Source organism: Chinchilla lanigera, unplaced genomic scaffold (assembly GCF_000276665.1).
Source record: "Chinchilla lanigera isolate Chin_1 unplaced genomic scaffold, ChiLan1.0 scaffold00005, whole genome shotgun sequence".
In the NCBI taxonomy this organism is placed as follows: Eukaryota; Metazoa; Chordata; class Mammalia; order Rodentia; family Chinchillidae; genus Chinchilla; species Chinchilla lanigera.
This window is the reverse complement of record NW_004955406.1, coordinates 42,339,535-42,349,669: the sequence shown is the minus strand read 5'-3', so window position 1 is coordinate 42,349,669 and position 10,135 is coordinate 42,339,535.

Sequence of the window (10,135 nt, the reverse complement as noted above, 5' to 3'; positions counted from 1 at the left end):
GAGGAGGAAGAGCAGCAATGGTGTTTAGAGTGTGCTATATTTTGTAATCACAGATGGTGGTTCTGGCAGAAGAGCCAATCTGTGCTCAGATTACATGTTCCCTGCGGTTAAGGAAAACTTTTCCTCCCTAATAGAAGGGTTGTAACATAATCAGTCTCTCCCTAGGGCCTGCATGGGCTCTTTAGGGAATGTGCATAACAATGGCTTTAATTTAGTGGGCGAATTAGGCGTTTGGCCTTCTTAGGAGCCACCAAAACACCACTTTGCTCAGGTGAAGTCCATGCTGTTGAGCCCATAGTCCATAGTCCCTGTCCCTTATGTTATGGCCGTTTTCCACACAGCTCATTGAGGGGCAGGGGGGAAAGATGTTCACTAAAATCTGCACGGATCATCCATCCCCTTCCAGTCAAGACACTCCAGTCTGAAAATGGCTCAGTGCTGGACAGTGGGTTAGAGGTAAGTCAACTGGAGTTTTGGTCTTCGAACATTTTAGTAAGCCATCACTCTTCATTTATCCAATGCACAGCGATAAATCAGTTCTACAGAAGGTCCTTAGATTTCCAAACAGTTTGATCACCACTGTGTCCGTTTTGTTTTTGTTCTTTTTTATGGTAAATGCAATCCCCTTTCCGCAGGTGGAGGTGAAGTTATAACATTTGGTCTCTGCTCGATGGGAATCCGTTGAAATCAGACAGCCCAGTTCAGTGGCCGTATCTTTCTCCACCATGCCTGCCTTGTAGCAGACAACACCACAAAGCTTTCCAGAGAGGTAAGTGTTGCCTTCTGCAATGTGTTTCCCAGTGTCCTAAAGAAGCGGGTGCATGAGGGGCCTCTGAGGGATGCATGAGGGGCAGGTGTGCTGATCTCCTGTAGAAAGTCACCAGCAGTCCTTCTTCCCTACAGGCATGGGAGAAGCAGTCTACCCTTACTGAACATCCGCCATCCAAGGGCCAGTGGGACATTTCCTCCTGAGTCAGATGTCCTACTTGCCCCCAAAGCCCAGAGAAAGCTAATATCCGGCCCAAATTATGACATTGGCGGCAATAAAGCACTGGGCTAGGTCAAGGAAAGAATGAGCACCTGTCCCCTTGAGGGAAGCTGCCCCAGGTGACGTTGTTAAATCCCCTGTGGCTTATTTCTGGATGCCCCCAAGCCGCTTGCTCTCAGAGGCGGGGGTCGGAACGTGACTGGACCGTGGGCTGTAGCTGGCTTGCTGTGCGGAGTTGGTCCCCTGGAAAAGGTGGTCCCCGGAGCTTACCCTGGAAGGGAGTCTCCCTCCCGGGCTCTGCTCTTCCCTCCCTGCCTCCTGTTCACCTGAGATGAGCAGCTTTCCTCCGCCCAGGGCTTCCACCACGCACCAAGCACGTAACCAGGCTTCTCTAAACGTGAACCAAGATAAACCCCTCCCTCTTTAAGTTGCGGGTGTTGGATATTTTGACACAGCCGCAAGGAAAGTGGCAGACACATCCTTTCCAGAAACATGGATGGGGTGGGTTGATCCACACCTGCTGATGCAAAGCCGCAACATGGCATCCACTGGCTTATGTGGGGAAGTTCGTATCAAAATCCCTAGAAGGGAAGGATAATATTGTGCAAGATATTTAGTAGAAATACATGCTGCACTCCACCCTCTGCCCAGCTACTTCGGAAGCACGGACTGCACGCACGAAGGTTGCTATGGCGCCATCTAGTGGCAGCTTCTCCTCCAGCCTTATGGTCTCCCAGTAGGTGCAATAGGTAAAAAGGGAGTAGATTTCTTTTCAGATGTGTGTGTATATTTGAAATTTACAACTTGATGTTATGGGATACAGATAGTAAGATGGTTACCAAGCTTTAACATATCTTTCATTTACACAAGTACTTTGTGTGTCTAACAAGAGCAACCAAAATCTACTCACTTGCCCAGGTTCTAATACAATACTATTTCACTAACATTCACCCTGGTTTTGAGCATTAGCTCTCTAGACTTGTGTGTGCTACATGTTTGCTACCTTGTATTCTTGACCTATGTGTCCCCATTTCCTCTCTCTGGGGTGGCCACTGCTTCCTTCTCTTTCTTTGTGTTCTGAGTTCTTATATTCCACGTGTGACCAGGAAATATTTTTTTGGTTATCTGTTTTTCTTTTCTTTTTTTTTTTCACTAGTGGAGATTGAACCCAGAAGTGCTACACTCCCTTTTTATTTTTTACTTTAAGACATGATTTCTCTAACCTGCCAGGCTGGCCTGGAACTTATCATTCTCCTACCTTTTCATCCCAAGTAGCTTCAATTGCAGGCAGACACCACCACACCTGGCTTCTATCTGCTTTCCTAATTGAGTAAAATATTCTCTAGATACATTCACATTGCAGCAAACAGCAGAATTTCCTTCTTTTTAAAGCTATTATCCCATTATGGATGGGGTAGATGGATGGATGGATGGATGGATGGATGGATGGATGGATGGACGAATGGGTGGATGGATAGTTGGATGGATGATCACAATTTCTTTATCCATTTACCCATCAGTGTATTGCTTTCACACCTTGGCTATTTTGACTAATGCTGCAATGGACATAGGACTGCAAATATGTTTGTGAAGTGGGTATTCCACCTCCTCTCCATATAGATAGATAGATAGATAGATAGATGATAGAGAGACAGACAGACAGATAGATAGATAGATGATAAATATCTCCTACTGATTTTCATAAAAGTAGATAGATACCCAAAGGTTGGTTGGGTATGTTGCAAACTTTCTTAGGGTAAAGGATAAAAGCATCTTTTAAAGTCCCTGGCAGTCATGGGATGGACAGAGGAACGTGCACGCAGCTGGCCTGCAAAGTCCTCCCTTGAGGCTGAACTCACATGAGTGGCAGTCAGGCCACTCAAGGCATTTTCAGAAACTCTTGCCCACCCCACTCTAACACCATCTAGAACCAAGTATCACAAAGCTTATCGCAGATGGGATCACACAGAGGGTTGTGGGGCTCATGAATTATCACCCCATCTGCTCTGATAAGAGCAGTGTGCAAATTCTGGCCTGGCCAGGGTGAAGGTTCTAGACAGCAGCAGCAGGTGTTGCAGCCATATCTGCCTCAGGATGCCACACCTGCCTCTCTGGCTATCCGAGGTGCCCAACCTGCAGCAGCAGCACCCAGGGAGCCTTCCAGGGGCACACGTGGCAGAGCTGCTTCCCAAAAACGGAGAGTGGCTCTGTTCATTCTCCCTGCACAGGACCTTCTCCCGGGCTCCAAGGGAGCAGTGCCATTTGGAGCCTTCTGCCTTCTTTCTCTGTCATGCAAGGTCCTCCCACCTTCACTGGTAGATGCATTTCAGGTGCCTTTCGGGGGCCACCCCTGGGTCTTCTTTGTCGTGTCTGTCCTGCCCCTTCCTTATTACACCACAAGGTGTCCGTATTGCCCACAGACTGGGGGGCCTGAAACCTCCTGCTGAGGCTTGTGTCAGCCACAGAGGCACATGCAGGCTGCCATCCTGTTGCAAGGAAGCTAGAACTGTCCAAATATTGCCGGAGACTCCTTAATTCATAGCTCGCTGTGTGTCCTCTGGTACTTCTCAGGGGCTCCCTGCTCCCCTTACTTACACCACTCACTGTCTCAGTTCCAGACCCTTGCTCACTGAGACCTCTCCTGCCTTGCCCCATGCGCGTGTATGCGCACGCGCACACACGGTGCCTTTCATGCCTCTCCCCATTCACTAACTCCATCCTTCTTTCAAGACCAGTCACTCTCCACGCACAGCTGATTCTGCTCTCACAGCTTCTGTATCCCTCCAGTCTGTATCAGTTTTATGGCACTAAGTCAGAAACCAAAGCAACAGAAACTGGATTTTTCACTTAATCTGGAACTCTGAAATTCGCTTTCTATTCTTTTAAGATCACAGTTCATTCTTTGTGTGTGAATATGAGTGTGTGTGTCTGCACGTGTGAAAGTGTGTACAGTACTAAGGTTCAAACCCAGGGCCTCATGCACTCCACTTCTGAGCTATATCACAGCCCTTTTCTTTTGTATTTTGAGGCAAAGTCTCACCAAGTTGCCCAAGCTGGACCCAAGTTTGTGATCTTCCTGTCTCAGCTGCCCAAGCAGCTGAGATTGCAGGCATGGGGCATCACATCCAGCAGCAGAGGAGCAGATGAACCCACAGATCTGATCCCAGATGAGTGCCAGTGCCCGGGGAGAGAAGCTGGGAGCCCTCAGCCTATCATTTTGTGTGTGTGTGTGTGTGTGTGTGTGTGTGTGTGGTGGTACCGGGAATCAAACTCATGACCTCGCACTTGCAAGGCAGGCACTGTGCCCCTGAGCTATATCACCAGCCTCCACCTCAGCCTATCTTGAAGGAACTCACTGCAGAAGCTCACCCCAGAAGATGGGCATTGGGAGAAACGTGCTGAGCAGGTGTGGCTGGCTGGCACAGGGAGGGGGCACCCACTGGGGGCATCCTGGATGCAGCTATGGGCAGAGCTACTGAGCACCGCAATCTGCACCATGTTGTGGATGAGCCAAATAAAGCCCACAGAGAAGTGACTGGCCCAGGTCATGCTGTGAAGGGCCCAGAACTCTTGGCCCAAGCTGGTCCTTCTGCCCCAGTGCACCAGCCACCCACCCCCCCCCCAGGGGCACAAGAGACAGATCTCCATCCTGGGGATGAGGCTGGCAGCAGCAGTCACCAAAGAAAGCTGGTGTGTGAGGCTGCTGTGAGCCCTCCTGCCTCCATCAGAGTCCTCCTCACAACCAGCAGATGGCGCCTCCACCCATCACTCAGGAGAGCTTAGTGGAGACTTAGGGCGCTCCAGAGAAACAGCCACAAGGATCGACAGACAGAGGTGCGAGGAGGCGTCATGGCATCTGCTGACAAGGCTACGGATGCTGAGAAGTCCCCCCAACTACCGTCCGCAGCTGTGGAGTGGGACAGCCAGTACGGGACTCAGAGGGAGTCTGAGGCCTGACAACCCACAGCTCCCATGTCTGACAACAGGAGAAGATGGACGTCTCAGCCCGAGCAGAGTGAGAAAATTTGCCTCCCTCTGCCATTTTGTCTTACTCAGCCTTCGCTGAGGTAGGTGATGCCCACCCATGCCGGTGAGGGTGACGCATCTTTACCCTGCAGCAGATCCACATGTTTATTTCTTCTGGAAACATCCTCACAGACACACCCACGTTCAATGTGTTAGTAGCTCTGTGGGTATCCCTTAGTCCAGCCAAGCTGAACATAAAATGGCTCATCACAGCTGGGTGCAGTGGCAGTGCCTGTCTGAAATCCCAGGAGATACTGTCAAATTAAAAAATATAAAGGGATGGGAATGTAGCTCAGTGGTAAGGCTTGGGCTCAATCCCCTGTACCAAACAAACAAAGAAAGAAAAAAGGACCCTCACAGGGACATTCATGAGCTGAGAGTGAGCAAAAAGGATGGTCTAATACTGGGGGAGGGGCTGATGGATTCTAAGATATGACATCACAAGCAGGAGCCAAAAAAGAAAAAATAGATGAACTACACTTCATCAAAATTAAAAACTTTTGTGCATCAAAGGACATTATTAGGTAAACAGAAAAAAACAGTCACAAAATGGAGCCCCTGAAATGGGAGAAAATGGAGCCCCTGAAATGGCAAAATGGGAGAAAATATTTGCAAATCATATATGGATAAGGGCTTTCTATTCAGAATATGTAAAGAACTCAACAAAATGGCAACCTGATTTTCAAAATGTACAAAAGACTTAGACATTTCTCCAAAGAAGATGTACAAATGGCCAATAAGCACAACACTCTTGGCCATTAAGGAAATGCAAATCAAAACCACAATGAGATACCAGTTCACACCTATTAGGACTGTAATAATGATAATAATACAGGAAATAACATACTGCTGAGGATGTGGCAAAATTAAAACCTTCCTATAATGCTGGAAGGAATGGTAGCACTGCTATAGAAAACTGGTTGCCAGTTCCCTTAAAGTTAAACACAGAATGATCTATAAACTGGCAATTCCACTCCTGGATATGCACCTAAGCCAAATGGAGAACTCAGATACTTAGGTCAGTGTTCATTGCAGTACTGTTCACAGTTGCCTAAAGGAAGCAGTGGAAGTGTCCACCGACAGATGAAAAGATAAACAAAACGTAATCTATCGACACGATCAAATGTTACTCAGCTGTAAAGAGGAATGACATTCTAATACATGACAAATATGGGCAAACCTTAAAACTATTAAGCAAAGTAAATCAGACAAGTACTGTGATTTCACTTATATGGAACATCTAAAATAGGCAAACTCATAGAGTACATCAGAGGCTTCAGGGGCTCTGGCTGGGAGGAGTGGGTGGGAATTTTTTCTTAATGGGTTTTTACTTGGGAGAATAGAAAAGTTTTAGACAGATAGTGATGGTTGTACAAGATTATGAAAATGATTGTCTTTGACTTACTTACAAATGGCCAAAAAAAAAGAAAAAAAGGTTTGCATCACCTTAAAAATTACGGTTTAGTCAATTGTTTCAGCTTCTCTCTGTATACATTTATTCTATATATAGTTCCCTCATTTCAATGTTCTTTCTCTCTTCCTTCCACCAAAAATATATTGCAAATCCTGTCTGTGTCACACACAGCACTGAGAACTGCGAATTCAGTGGTGAACAGAATCAACACGCTGCCTTCACAATTCTAAAGGGAGACAGACGCAACACAAGTAAACACGTGCATGTACATGAATTAAAAATGTTACTCGTGGATTCATAGAAGGGTGCCCAAGAATATAGAAGGAAGCCTACTGCTAGATCATGAGACCAGGTAGCATGTGAGGAGGGGAGGTAAGGAAGCTGAGATATAGTGAAGAAGACTGAGGAAAGAGTTCCAGGCCAAGGGAACTGCGTGTGCAAAGGTCCTGCCAGAGGGAGAAGCTTGGTGTGTGCATGGCAAAGATGGGCAGGTGGCCGCGCAACCACAGTGTGAGGAGGGAAAAACAACATGGCAGGGGACACTGTGCAGAGGCTGCCAGGCAAAGCCTTTCAAGCTATGGTAGGGAACTTGAATTTACACTAAATACCATAGGAAGCAAAAGGTTACTTTAAATAAGGAAGTGCTATTTACCAGGAGACCATTAGATAATAGGTGGGAAATGGCTCAGAAAATGTTGGGCCCAAAAGAGAAGTCCATGGGAGCTGGCGGTATGAGGCGAGAGTGGGCACTGGCTTGGACCAAGGCAGCAACACAGGTCAGAGTGGGACGGGGACAGGTCAGACAATATATTTGTCATGTATTAGAATGTCATTCCTCTTTACAGCTGAGTAACATTTGATCGTGTCGATAGATTACGTTTTGTTTATCTTTTCATCTGTCGGTGGACACTTCCACTGCTTCCTTTAGGCAACTGTGAACAGTACTGCAATGAACACTGACCTAAGGTCAGAGGTGTATTGTAGATGTGAAATCACGGGATGTAGTGCTCACTTATACCTACTTTATCCTTCCTGTTGTGAAACATACTTTTTTACTAGTTGGCTCAGGGAGAATCCTGGAAATTACGTTTTCTAAGTCCACATATTACTAGTGACAATTTACTTAGCTATAGGGTGAGTGCTTGGGTCACACACACCTTTCTTCCATGTTTCAAAGACACCGTTTTACTGACTTCTCACATTTACGTTGCAGAGAAGTCTGAAGCATGCTTGACATTCCTTCTCCCTGCATATGTGTTTAGGGGGGTTTTTGTCATCCTTCAGGTGTAAAAATTCTACCTGGATAGGTCTGAAAGTAGTTCTTTTATTAACCCCACCATGATGATTAAGCCCAAGATGAAGTTCTTCAGCCAGCCCAGCATCCGTCATTCCCCCGTCTTCTGGAATAGAAGAAGCCCCATTTTCCTTTGGGGAAGAAGCCTCACTGGCAGTACCTGTGAACCTGGGTAGAGCTGCCCACCCTCTCTCCAGAAATGGACACACACCACCATGCCTGAAGGCAGAAATCCTTCTCTGGTGCACAGGCCAATCCAAGGGCAAATGCAGCACTCAAGCCAACCCAATCAAGGTCAGCAAGGATCACTTCAAGGTCAATTGCACAAGCAGTAGACAGGAAGAAACCCTTTCTTTGAATTGGGCTGGGTAAGCTGGAAGAAGGCAAATGCAGAGAGGTTGTGTGTCTCCCTAGGGAAACCACCCACTCATAAAGGAAGGCCAGCAAGGAAAGCATGGGCCGGAGAAGCAGATTCCTGGTGAACCCATAAGCTTCATTGTGTTGGGGCTGGGGATTTAGCTCAGTGGCCTAGCGCCTGCCTGGCAAGCGCAAGGTCATGAGTTAGATTCCCGGTACTGGAAAAAAACAAAAAAACAAAAGCTTCGTTGAGTTTAAGCCAGTTTGAGCTGGGCAATGGACATGCCCAGATCCCTGACTAACACAGGAAGCACATTTATTCCATTTTATCCTACTTATTTACTTTGATGCTGATGACACATTCAGTATTTAAATCTGATTTTGCCTCGAGCTAATATGTTCTCGACTTATGACTTCTGCTACAAATGTTGCTGTGAATTCTTTTCAGGAACTCCTATTGTTGGCCCTTTGATATCTCTCTTTCACATTTATTCTATTCTTTCATTTTCATTTCTTCATCTTTTGCTTTTGTGTTCTAGGAAATTCATCTTCAGTTTGTCTTCTACTCATTCATTGAGTTTCCTGCAGTGCCCATGTGCAAGTTGTGACTTCTATTTTAGAGTTTAATTCAATAACCATGGTTTCCAGTCCAATACGATTTTTACTCTATTTGGATTATTTCATCTTAATAATGTGGCTGACTACATTCACACAGAGGTAAATTTTTTCCAGCATGTAGCACATAGTATGACACCAAAATAAAAAACAAATGAAGTTGCCACTTATTCTCCTGATCAATAATGCCCCTCATCATATTAAGTCCTCCTAGCTGGCCTTGTCTTTAGCACCTACACCTGAGATAGTACATGTATTTAACAAAGACCTAAAATGATTGCTGGCTCTGGAACAAATTATGGATATGTAAACCATGAATGAGGATAGGTATTCCTGGTATGTTCAAAGTCTTTTTCAGAAGACAAGTCTAGCACAGAAAGGTAAGTAGTCTTTTTCAGAAGACAAGTCTAGCACAGAAAGGTAAGTAGTCTTTTTCAGAAGACAAGTCTAGCACAGACAGGTAAGTAGGCCATTAACCAAGAGCTATTAGAAGTACATTTACACTTGAGAGCTGAATGAACTGTTCAGAAACAGATGTGTGCTCTAGAATCAGAGCCAAGTGTCGGCAAGGCCAGATCACTTAGTATTTGAATGATCAGAAGGGTGTCCATGGATGATTCAGGACTAGCTGGCACTAGGAAGAAGGGGCATGCTTTGGAAAGGAAAGGAGCTGTGGGCCCTTCTTCCAAAGGCCATTCCTCTGGGATTCTGATTGTTCCACCTGAGCATTCAGTGCCATTCTGCCCCTCAAAGATGTGGCTACGTTTCCTACAATGTAAGGGAATTTGGGGACTTTAATAAATGATTGAACAGGCCCAGCCCATCTGCTACTCCTCTACCCTCAAACAAAGGTGCAGAAAGCATCCCAGGAAGCTGGCTGAGGTAGGATTCCCTGGGGTTTGCTCTCTTTGGTCTCCGTTTGATCCCTGGGTCATTCTCTGGTTTGGAACACTCTTAGGTACCAACCTTCCTCCTTACTGAGCTTCTCTTATGCCAGGAAAGATGCTGACATCAATAAAAGTTTGTTATTGAGAGCAAAGACGCAGCCTATGACTCAAAGAACGCACTCTTGGGGAGACTTCAGATGCCCTAATTCCTTCCATCTCTGCTCACTTTCAGCTTCTCACTACCCAAATTGTTCCAGTGCACCCAACCTGCGGGTTATCCCCAGGTAGAGAACCTATGGATGGGGGCTGGGGATTTAGCTCAGCGGCACACACCTGACTGGCAAGCGTGAGGTCGTGAGTTCGATTCCCAGTACCAGAAAAAAACAAAACAAACCAAAAAAAAGAGAACCTATGGAGGTGCAGAGGACAGAAGAAAATTCCAAAAAACCATTCAAAAAGGTTAACATTGAAGAACTGTGTAGGAAAGGACCTCAGAGTTCATTGCTCACACAAGGACTGTCTTTTCCATGACTGGACAGATGTCATCCAACTCT